Consider the following 9,884-nt stretch of genomic DNA (forward strand, 5'->3'; position numbering starts at 1 on the left):
ACCTGGTACATAGGTCAATAAACATTCGCTATCATTATTATTATTATTATGTTACTGGTTTGTTCACACATAAGGTTATCTTAACTGTCTCACTGGAAATATATCAGGACTGTTAAAGATGAGAAACATGCCGGGGGCGGTGGTGCATGCCTGTAGTTCCAGCAACTCGGGAGGCTGAGGCAAGATTACTTGAGCTCATGAGTTCCAGGTTAGAGTAAGCTATGATCATGCCACTGCACTCCAGCCTGGATGACAGAGGGAGACTGTCTCTAAATAAGTAAATAAAATATTGCCATATATTGTCTATAGATTTGAGGTAGCCCGTTTTTTTTCAATTGCCGAGGAAGTATAGCTATTTAAGTGATAAATATCCCAGTTTCCCCAATTGTGCTTCACATTCGTTTACTACAAATGTAACCAAAAACGCAGTTTAAAATTAAACATTATTCCAGTGTATATGGAATTTAACCAACCAAATACCTCAATGTGTACAATATTCTGTACATGAAATCAGTGCTTAGGAGGAAAAATGAATTCAGTAGACTATAAATTAAATTTATATACTCACACATTGGCATTACCCAGGCTATGTTATTGTAAATTGCTCACAATAAAATATTTGAAGATATGGAATGTATTCTCAGACTCTTCAAAATGCAAAGTACAACCTACAGAATAAAATTATAAAATCTTAAGCCTCAGAACTGAGCACGAAAAAAATTATAAAATCTTCATAGATTTTTGAAATTTGCATATATCTGATTATTTTTATAACAAAATTTTAAGCTTATTGTTGACTTTTCAGATCACATTTCAAATATGATACTATATTCTGAACAAAGTATCTAATTCAATTAAAATAACTTATTAATATTACCTTGAAAATATTTCATAAAATATTTCACGATAAAAGTATAAGAATAGTATAACACCCATGGACCCTCAGATCAGCTTAAAATATAAAACATTACAAATACATTTGAAACCCCTGTATACCTTTCTTCCTCTTCATTCTCTTAAATTTAGGATTTATCTAAAATTTAGACTATTAATGTTTTTATGCTTTTACTACAGATGTATATATACCTAAATAATATCTAGTACTGTTTTTCACAATTTTACATGTCATCAATGATGTTAATATTATTCTGTCTTCAGCTTTCTTTTCTGCTTTATGTTTTATATGTGAGAGTCATGTGGGTTGATGTGTGTAGCTCTAGAATATTTACTATACAATATTCCATTGTAAGAAATTAATTTTTCCTAATGACTGATCTTTGGGTATTTCCTTTTTTTTTTCGCTTTTACAATGTTGCTTTTATGATTTTGTATGTATCATTTAGCACATGTGCAAGAGCTTCTTTAAGGTTTAAAACTAGGAGTGGCCACTCTGGGTTGGACATTTCAACTTTACTATATATACTGTCAAATTTTTCTCCAAAGGAATTTTACCACTGGCAAGTAAAAGAGTTCCCACTGCTCTACAATGCAGCCTGCACCATTGTTGGCACCTGATATTGGCAATCTTTAACTTTTTGCCAAGCTGATGGGTATAAAATGATATCTCATTACTGTGTTTTAATTTGCCTTTCTCTACTTATTGAGAGACTGAGAGTATTTTCCTGATTATTGGCCATGTGGAGTTTCTCTTCTGTTAATTGCTATTTCTTATATTTTGCACATTTTTCCTACTGAGTTCTGCTTTTCTAAGAAATTGGCAGAACACACACACATTTCTATTACATACTAATATTTCATTGATAACATGTGTTGCAAATGTCTTTTCCCACACTGTAGCTTGTCTTTTCTCTCTTTTTCACTTGTTAGTTTGCTTTTAATGGTATTGTCTAAAAAACAGAAACTTTATTTTTTAATATAGTCAAATGTATCATTATTTTTCTCATGTTTTGTGCTTTTTGTGGCTTTTTTAATAACGCCTTCCCTACCTTAATTTCAGAAAAAAATGACCTCTATAGTCTTCTGAACATGTTAAAGTTTTCCTTGATGCATTTTGGTCTTTATCTAGAGTTGACTACTGTGTAGGAAGTGAGATATTCAATATTTTTTTCCTTATGGAGAACCAATTATCCCAGTACTTGGTGTATTTTCTCTTCTATGGTTCTTTTCTCTTGCATTCACTTATATATTTATCCCCATGACAACACGGTCTTAATTAGTACAGATTAATAATCTTTCTCTCTACTTGGGTTATTCTTGGTCCTTGACTCTTTCATATAAATTTAAACATCAATTTTTCATTCCATGAAAAGTCCTTTCATGATTGTTAGGAATTGCAAATTTATAAATAATTCATGAAGCACTGACATTTCTCTAATATCAAGTCTTCTTTTCCATGAGTATGGTAAGTCTCTCCATTTTGGTAGTGCTAATTTAGTGATTTTCAGTAGTTAAAAATTTTTCTCTTATATTTAAGGTCATGCATAAGTTTTTTGTTTTGTTTTGTTTTTTCATTTGTTTGCTTGTTTTTGAGACAGAGTCTCGCTCTGTACAGTGGCCTGATCTCGATTCACTGCAGTTTCCGTCTCTCAGTCTCAAATGATCCTCCCATCTCAGCCTTCTGAGAAGCTGGAACTACAAGCCTGCGCCACCATGCTCAGCTAATTTTTGTATTTTTAGTAGAGATGGGGTTTTGGCAAGTTGCCAGGGGAATCTCAAACTCTTGGGCTTAAGCAATCCACCTGCCTCAGCCTCCCAAATTGTTGAGATTGCAGGCATGAGCCACCATGCCCAGCTCAAGTTTTTATTTTTGAGTTATTGGGATCATGTATTTTTGTTGATATTGCAAATGCTATTCTTTTAGAAATTATATTTTCTGTTTGTAGCTACTGTATAGAAACGCAGTATTTTTAAAATACTGATTTTATATCCAGCAACACTGGTAAGGACACATTAATTTTATTTTATAGAGTCTTTGTGTTTTCCATGTAGACAATCAGATTATATATGAGTAACAGTCTACTACTTCCCAAACCTTTTATCTTTATTTTTTTTTATTGTGTTATTGCACTTGCTAGGACCTCTAGGAACAAGGTTGAGTAGAAGCGATGAGGGCACATGCACTTGTCTTATTGCTGATCTCAAAAGAAATACTTGCAACATTTCACCACTAAGTATGATATTTGCTGTAAGTTTTTTTTTTTTTTTAGTATGATATTTGCTGTAAGTTTTGTTTTTTTTTTTAAGATAGCATGGGCACCATGGCTTACGCGTGTAATCCCAGCACTTTGGGAGGCTGAGGTGGGCAGATCACGAGGTCAAGAGATCGAGACTATCCTGGCCAAAATGGTGAAACCCCGTCTCTACTAAAAATACAAAAAAATTAGCTGGACATGGTGGTGTGCGCTGTAGTCCCAGCTACTCAGGAGGCTGAGGCAGGAGAATCACTTGAACCCGGGAGGAGGAGGTTGCAGTGAGCTGAGATCGCGCCACTGCACTCCAGCCTGGTGACAGACCAAGACTCTGTCTCAAAAAAAAAAAAAAAAAAAAAGATAGCCATATTCAGATTAAGAAAGTGCTTTTATATTCATAGTTTGTAAAGTATTTTTTAAACTCATGAATGAAGGTTGATGGTTATGAAATGTTTTTCTTTTGCCTTAGGAGATGTGGTGAAATACATTAATAGACTTCTAATGGTTCTTTTTGTATGTGTGTGTGCATGAAAGGGTCTCGCTCTGTCACTCAGGCTGGAGTACAGTGGCACAATCTCGGCTCACAGCAACCTCTGCCTCCTGGGCTCAAGCAATCCTCCCACCTCAGCCTCCCGAGTAGCTCATGCTCTACAGGCTTATGCCACCATGCCAGCTTATTTTATTTTATTTATTTTTTTTAGACGGAGTCTTGTTCTGTCACCCAGGCTGGACTGCAGTGGCGCATCTCGGCTCACTGCAAGCTCCCCCTCCCGGGTTCACGCCATTCTCCTGCCTCAGCCTCCTGAGTAGCTGGGACTACAGGCGCCTGTCACCACGCCCAGCTAATTTTTTTGTATTGTTTTAGTAGGGATGGGGTTTCACCGTGTTAGCCAGGATGGTCTCAATCTCCTGACCTTGTGATCTGCCCGCCTCAGTCTCCCAAAGTGCTGGGATTACAGGCGTGAGCCACCGCACCTGGCCTAATTTTTGTATTTTTTGTAGAGACAGAGTTGTACCATGTTACCCAGGCTGGTAGACTTCTAATGTTAAATCTTTTTGCATTCCAGGGATAAACCAAACTTAGTCAGAATAACATATATATGCAAATTAAGTTTGCTAATGTTTTATTTAGGATTTTATTATTATTATTATTATTATTTTGTACAATAGGGGTTTACTCTTGCCAAGGCTTGAGTGCAGTGGTGTGATTATAGCTCACTGCAGTGTCAAACTCCTGGGCTCACGTGTTTCTCCCACCTCAGCCTCCTGAGCAGCTGGGACTATAGGTGTATAACACCATCCTCAGCTAATTTTTTATTTTTTATTTTTTTATTTTTGTAGAGACAGGGTCTTACTATGTTGCCCAGGCTGGTCTCAAACACGTGGCCTCAAGCAATCCTCCCACCTCAGCCTCCCAAAGTGCCAAGATTATAGGAATGAGCCACCATGCCTTGCCAGGAATTTTTTCATCTAAGCTTAATAAGAAGATATTTCTTTTCTTTTTTTACAGACAGGGTCTTATTATGTTGCCCAGGCTGGTCTCAAACTTCTGGGTTCAAGTGATCCTCCTGCTTTGGCTTTTCAAAGTGCTGGGATTACAGGTGTAAGCCATCATGCCCAGCCTATCACATGAGTTTTTACTTCAGGCTCTGTTTTCTAACTTTGGCTAAAACAGAGAAAATTTGGATCACCCGAAACCTCATGAATGGCCATGCTATTGTAGGGAAGGCAAAATTTTACCTCTTCCATTTTAGGGTTTTTTGTTTGTTTGTTTGTTTGTTTGTTTTGTGGCTGAGCCTAATAATTAAATTGACATATAGCAGATCAAGAGGAGAAAAGCAAGCAAATTTAGTTAATACAAGTTTAACGTGGCATGGGAACCTTCATAAGAAATGAAGACTCAAATACGCAGAGTTGTATACTTGCATACTAAGTTAGAAAAAGGATAGTAGGCCAGGTGCAGTGGCTCATGCCTGTAATCCCAGCACTTTCGGAGGCCGAGGTGGGCAGATCACTTGAGGTCAGGAGTTCGAGACCAGCCTGGACAACATGGTGACACCCCATCTCTACTAAAAATATAAAAATTAGCTGGTTGTGGTGGCACATGCCTATAATCCCAGCTACTCAGGAGGCTGAGGCAGGAGAATCGCTTGAATCTGGGAGGCAGAGGTGGCAGTGAGCCCAGATCGCACCACTACACTCCAGCCTGGGCAACAGAGTGAGACTCTGTCTCAAAAAAAAAAAAAAAAAAAAAAGAAAAGAAAGAAAAAATTAAGAGCATAGTAAATTGTGAAAATGTGGCCGGGCACGGTGGCTCATGATTGTAATCCCAGCACTTTGGGAGGCTGAGGTGGGTGGATCACCTGAGGTCAGGAATTTGAGACCAGCCTGACCGATATGATGAAACCCCGTCTCTACTAAATATACAAAAAACTTAGCCAGGCATGGTGGCATATGCCTGTAATCCCAGCTACTCGGGAGGCTGAGGCAGAAGAATCGCTTGCACCCGGGAGGCAGAGGTTGTGGTGAGCCAAGATTGTGCCATTGCACTCCAGCCTGGGCAACAAGAGCGAAACTCCGTCTCAAAAAAAATAAAAAAGAAAATGTGACAAGGTAAAGGAGCTTGGGTTAGGGCTAGGGTAGTTGATTGGTGAAGGGTTCTTGTAAAAACGTTTGTTTATACAGCTTTTCCTTGGCTTCAGCTTCCAGTCCTTGATGGTAAGAATGATACTTTCTAGTATAGGGAGGAAATCGTTCATATAAAAATTTCTTTTCCTGCTTTTAAGAAACAGAACAGACAGGGTGTGGTGGCTCACACCTGTAGTCCCAGCACTTTGGGAGGCTGAGGCAGGAGGATTGCTTGAGCCCAGGAGCTCGAGACCAGCCTGAGCAACATGGCGAGACCCCCGTCTCTACAAAAAATAAATGAGCCAGGCATGGTGGTACATGCCTGTGGTCCCAGCTGTTTGGGAGGTTGAGGGAGGAGGATTGCTTGAGCCTGGGAAGTCAAGGCTGTGGTGAGCTGTGATTGCGCCACTGCACTTCAGCCTGCGAAACAGAGCATGACCCTGTCTCAAAACAAAAAAGCAAAAAAAAACCAGAATAAAAGTCAGAGCACTCATCTTTTACCTGTCATTTTTCTTTCTTTTTTTTTTTTTTTGAGACGGAGTCTCACTCTGTCGCCCAGGCTGGAGTGCAGTGGCCGGATCTCAGCTCACTGCAAGCTCCGCCTCCCGGGTTTACGCCATTCTCCTGCCTCAGCCTCCCGAGTAGCTGGGACTACAGGCGCCCACCACCTCGCCCGGCTAGTTTTTTGTATTTTTTAGTAGAGACGGGGTTTCACTGTGTTAGCCAGGATGGTCTCGATCTCCTGACCTCGTGATCCGCCCGTCTCGGCCTCCCAAAGTGCTGGGATTACAGGCTTGAGCCACCGCGCCCGGCCTACCTGTCATTTTTCAAGTGCTTTTCTTTATTTTTTCCTGAGATGGAGTCTTGGTCTGTTGCTTAGGCTGGAGTGCAGTGGTGCGATTTTGGCACACTGCAACCTCTGCCTCCTGGGTTCAAGCGATTCTCCTGCCTCAGTCTCTCAAGCAGCTGGGATTACAGGCATGCACCACCACGCCTGGCTAATTTTTGTATTTTTAGTAGAGACAGGGTTTCGCCATGTTGGCCAGGCTGGTCTGGAACTCCTGATCTCAAGTGATCCGCCCGCCTTAGTCTCCCAAAGTGCTGCGATTACAGGTGTGAGCCACTATGCCCAGTCATTTTTCAAGTGCTTTTAACTAAATATAGTCAATATGCCAGAGCAGCATATTTTGAAATGACATATTCTTAATACTTTCACTTTAGAAATGGATTCTGTCTGTAGATTTCAGTGTATAAATTGGTGTTCACATAGATAAAAATTAATGACCTTAGATAATTTTGGAAAAGGACAGAGGCAAACTTTGTATGTAAGTGAAGTATTTACTAAACCAAGGGAAGGTCAATGGACCTCATCAGTAAGCTATAGGAAAATTTTCTAGCTTGAATATGGAAAAGGAGAGAACTGAATCAACCCACAACACAAAATAATAGACTGTTAACTCAAAAGAATTTGCACTGTAGCAGTCCATAAGAGAGAATTTAGTTTCATCAAAACACCACCATTCATCTTGTTAAAAACAATATTAATTTAAACTGTACTGGTAGTTTTATTGTTTTTAGAAAATTAAAAGCTTCAGGAGTTTAAACTGAACCTAGAGTGGATTTGGATACATTTTAGAACATTATAATAAAAATAATGTCAGCACTTGTGAAGTGTCTTTGGTTTTCTTTTAAAAGAGATTAATTGTGTTCTAAAGTTTGAGAAACTGCTTTTGCCTACTTTCCACCCTCTAGGTATCTCTTGTTACTTTGGGACTCCTCTTGCTAGATCTCTCTCTCCCAGGCCACCGGTGGGAACGGCTTAGAGCTTCTTTACAGGCTCTAGGAATCCATTTTATTGTTAGCTTTTTGTTGTTGTTTGTTTTTTTGTTTGTTCCTGTTGTTGTTATTGTTGTTTTCCACCTTTTCGGTTCGGGGGGTACCTGTGTAGGTTTCTTACATGGGTGGAATCCATTTTAACGAACCCCTTGTCTTTCATCTGTTGGAATTCCCACAGGCTAGAGGCAGTGGACAACGTTTTCTGAATTCTGTTAATATCTATACTTCCACTTAGGCCACAGGTTCAGTGGCTTCCAGATGCTCTAAATCACTGGCTCCAGCCCTTAGGCTTTTCAAAACCCTTTCAAACTCAGCTCCACGCCCACCGGGCTGCTTCCTCAGCCCCGCGACCACCCCTTCACCTGTGACTCCCTCCTCTAGAGCTGTTTCCCAATCTTGCCAGGTAACCATTTGTTAAAAACAGACTTCCAGACCATTTTTTCTGGAAATTCTGTATGTCTAAAGATAGGGCCCAAGGATCTGCATTTTAACAAATGTCCCAGAAAGTCTTACTGGCAGGCAAGTTTGAGAAACATGGTTCTAGGATTTCCTCGGTCCCCACGCTTATTCCCCGCGGGCAGCTCACCGCTCGCGGGACAGTTGGGTCGGTAACTCCGGTTTGGTAGGTTTCGCCAGCGCCGGGTCTCTACGCAGACCAGCAGCGGTTGCTGGGCGACCAGACGCTCTGTCCAAGCGCCACTCACGAGAAATCTCGCGACGTCGCAGGCAGCTCCCTCCCCGGTGCGTCCTGCTCTCTGTGACACGGCGGCCGGGCGCTAATGGGCACTGACGGTGGCCAGTAGGCGGACTCCGACTAGAGTCCTGTTAGCTTGAAGAGGCCGTGAGGCATCGGTCACCGTATTGTTTTAGTGGACCAATTAGTAGCCGGAACAATTTTTGGCAGACTACCATTTCCCCCTACCGGATTATCCTGCCATCGGCTTTGACCGTTTCAGTGCCCAACAACCACCTTTTCCCAATAACAGACCAGGAAAGGAATTATCTGATTCAGAATACAGCCTGTACTCCATCCTTTCCTCGGTGAAACCTCAAATTCCTTAGGGTGACATTGAGGGCTATTCATCATGACCAACCTCACCGCTTGCCACCTGCCCTCTATACTCCAGTGTTTTTCAGTATACCCTGTTCTTAATAATAAAAAAAATAATAATTCCTCTCTTCTCTGCCCTTCAAGGAAGACATAGCACACATTTTGTCACCTCCTTCAGTCTTATTTTTCCTTTTAAGATTTAAAGACTCAGTTTGGAATTAGTGCAGCCTTTCCGAAGTCTTCCTGGGTATCCCATTTTGTTAAGTGATGCCCATTCTTCCCCTGAAACAGCTGAGATGTATTACTTTTTTCAGCATAGCACGTAATACAATATTATATGTTACCTACTTAGCCACATCTCCAATGAGATGGTAAATTCTTTGAGGGCAAGGATTATGTGGTTTACCTCGCCATTTCCAGGACCTAGCAAAGTGCCTTGTACATTAATAGTTACTCCATAAATGTTTGTAAAAGGAATAATTTAATTGCAGAAGAAGAACAATAGTACAGGGAACTGACATTTATAGTGGAAAGCCCGGGGCTTATTAGGGATATGGTGAGCAGTCTGGATGTAAGGGACAATGCAAGCTGGAACACATTGAGTACCAGCTGTGATTCTGGTGAGAAAAGATTGTCATTGCCTTTCTTTGAGCAAAGAAGTGTCAGAGTAGAAGATTGTTAGAATTGCAAGGCAGCTTAGAGCCTATGAGGTAGTCCAAATTGCCATTTTGCAGATAAGGAAATTCCCAGGGCTCAAAAGAAGAAAGAAACATGCTCAAGGTCACACCTGGGGTGGCAGAGAGGGAACTTCTTGGCCTCCTGATTTTAAGCCCAGTTCCCTTTTCATTTTATCCCCCTGACCATTACAATGAGAGTATCCTAGGAAGGTGGGGGAATGGGGGCAAAGGAGCCCTAACCCCATTCAGGATATTTTCGCTTAAGTCCAGTTGTGAAAGCAATCTTGGCCTGGGTTGGAGTGAAGGCAAAGAAAGTGGAAAGGAATGAAAAACTTTAGGAGATATTTCGAAGCATGATTTAATAGAGACTGGGTAGGATAAAGGGAGGGGAGAAGTTGAAGATAATTCCCAGATGTTAGCTATGATAAAGGAACAATACTGGGGAAAGAGGAGAGATGGTGAGTAATTTGAGGGGAAGTGGACGAGTTTGGTTTACATACTTTAAGTGTGAGGTGAGAAAGGTTTTAATAGTCTCCAATATAA

The 9,884-nt window shown here is 40.7% G+C and overlaps 1 protein-coding gene across 6 annotated transcripts in view; it reads right to left on the reverse strand.

Moving 5' to 3' along the window:
* The window catches only part of PPP1R42 (protein phosphatase 1 regulatory subunit 42), a 68,365-nt gene extending 60,080 nt beyond the window's left edge, over window positions 1-8,285 (reverse strand). For 3 of the 6 annotated variants that reach the window (XR_004185845.1, XM_009213149.3, XM_009213148.3), the window contains exons 1-2: window positions 8,200-8,285; window positions 569-668 (exon numbers count right to left, since the gene is read on the reverse strand). The gene's annotated coding sequence lies outside the window, so the exon portion shown is untranslated. The other 3 variants (XM_009213146.3, XM_009213145.4, XM_009213147.3) reach the window with 3 other exon arrangements.
* Between the last annotated feature and the right edge of the window lie 1,599 nt (window positions 8,286-9,884).

This window comes from Papio anubis, chromosome 8 (genome assembly GCF_008728515.1).
Source record: "Papio anubis isolate 15944 chromosome 8, Panubis1.0, whole genome shotgun sequence".
Taxonomy (NCBI): Eukaryota; Metazoa; Chordata; class Mammalia; order Primates; family Cercopithecidae; genus Papio; species Papio anubis.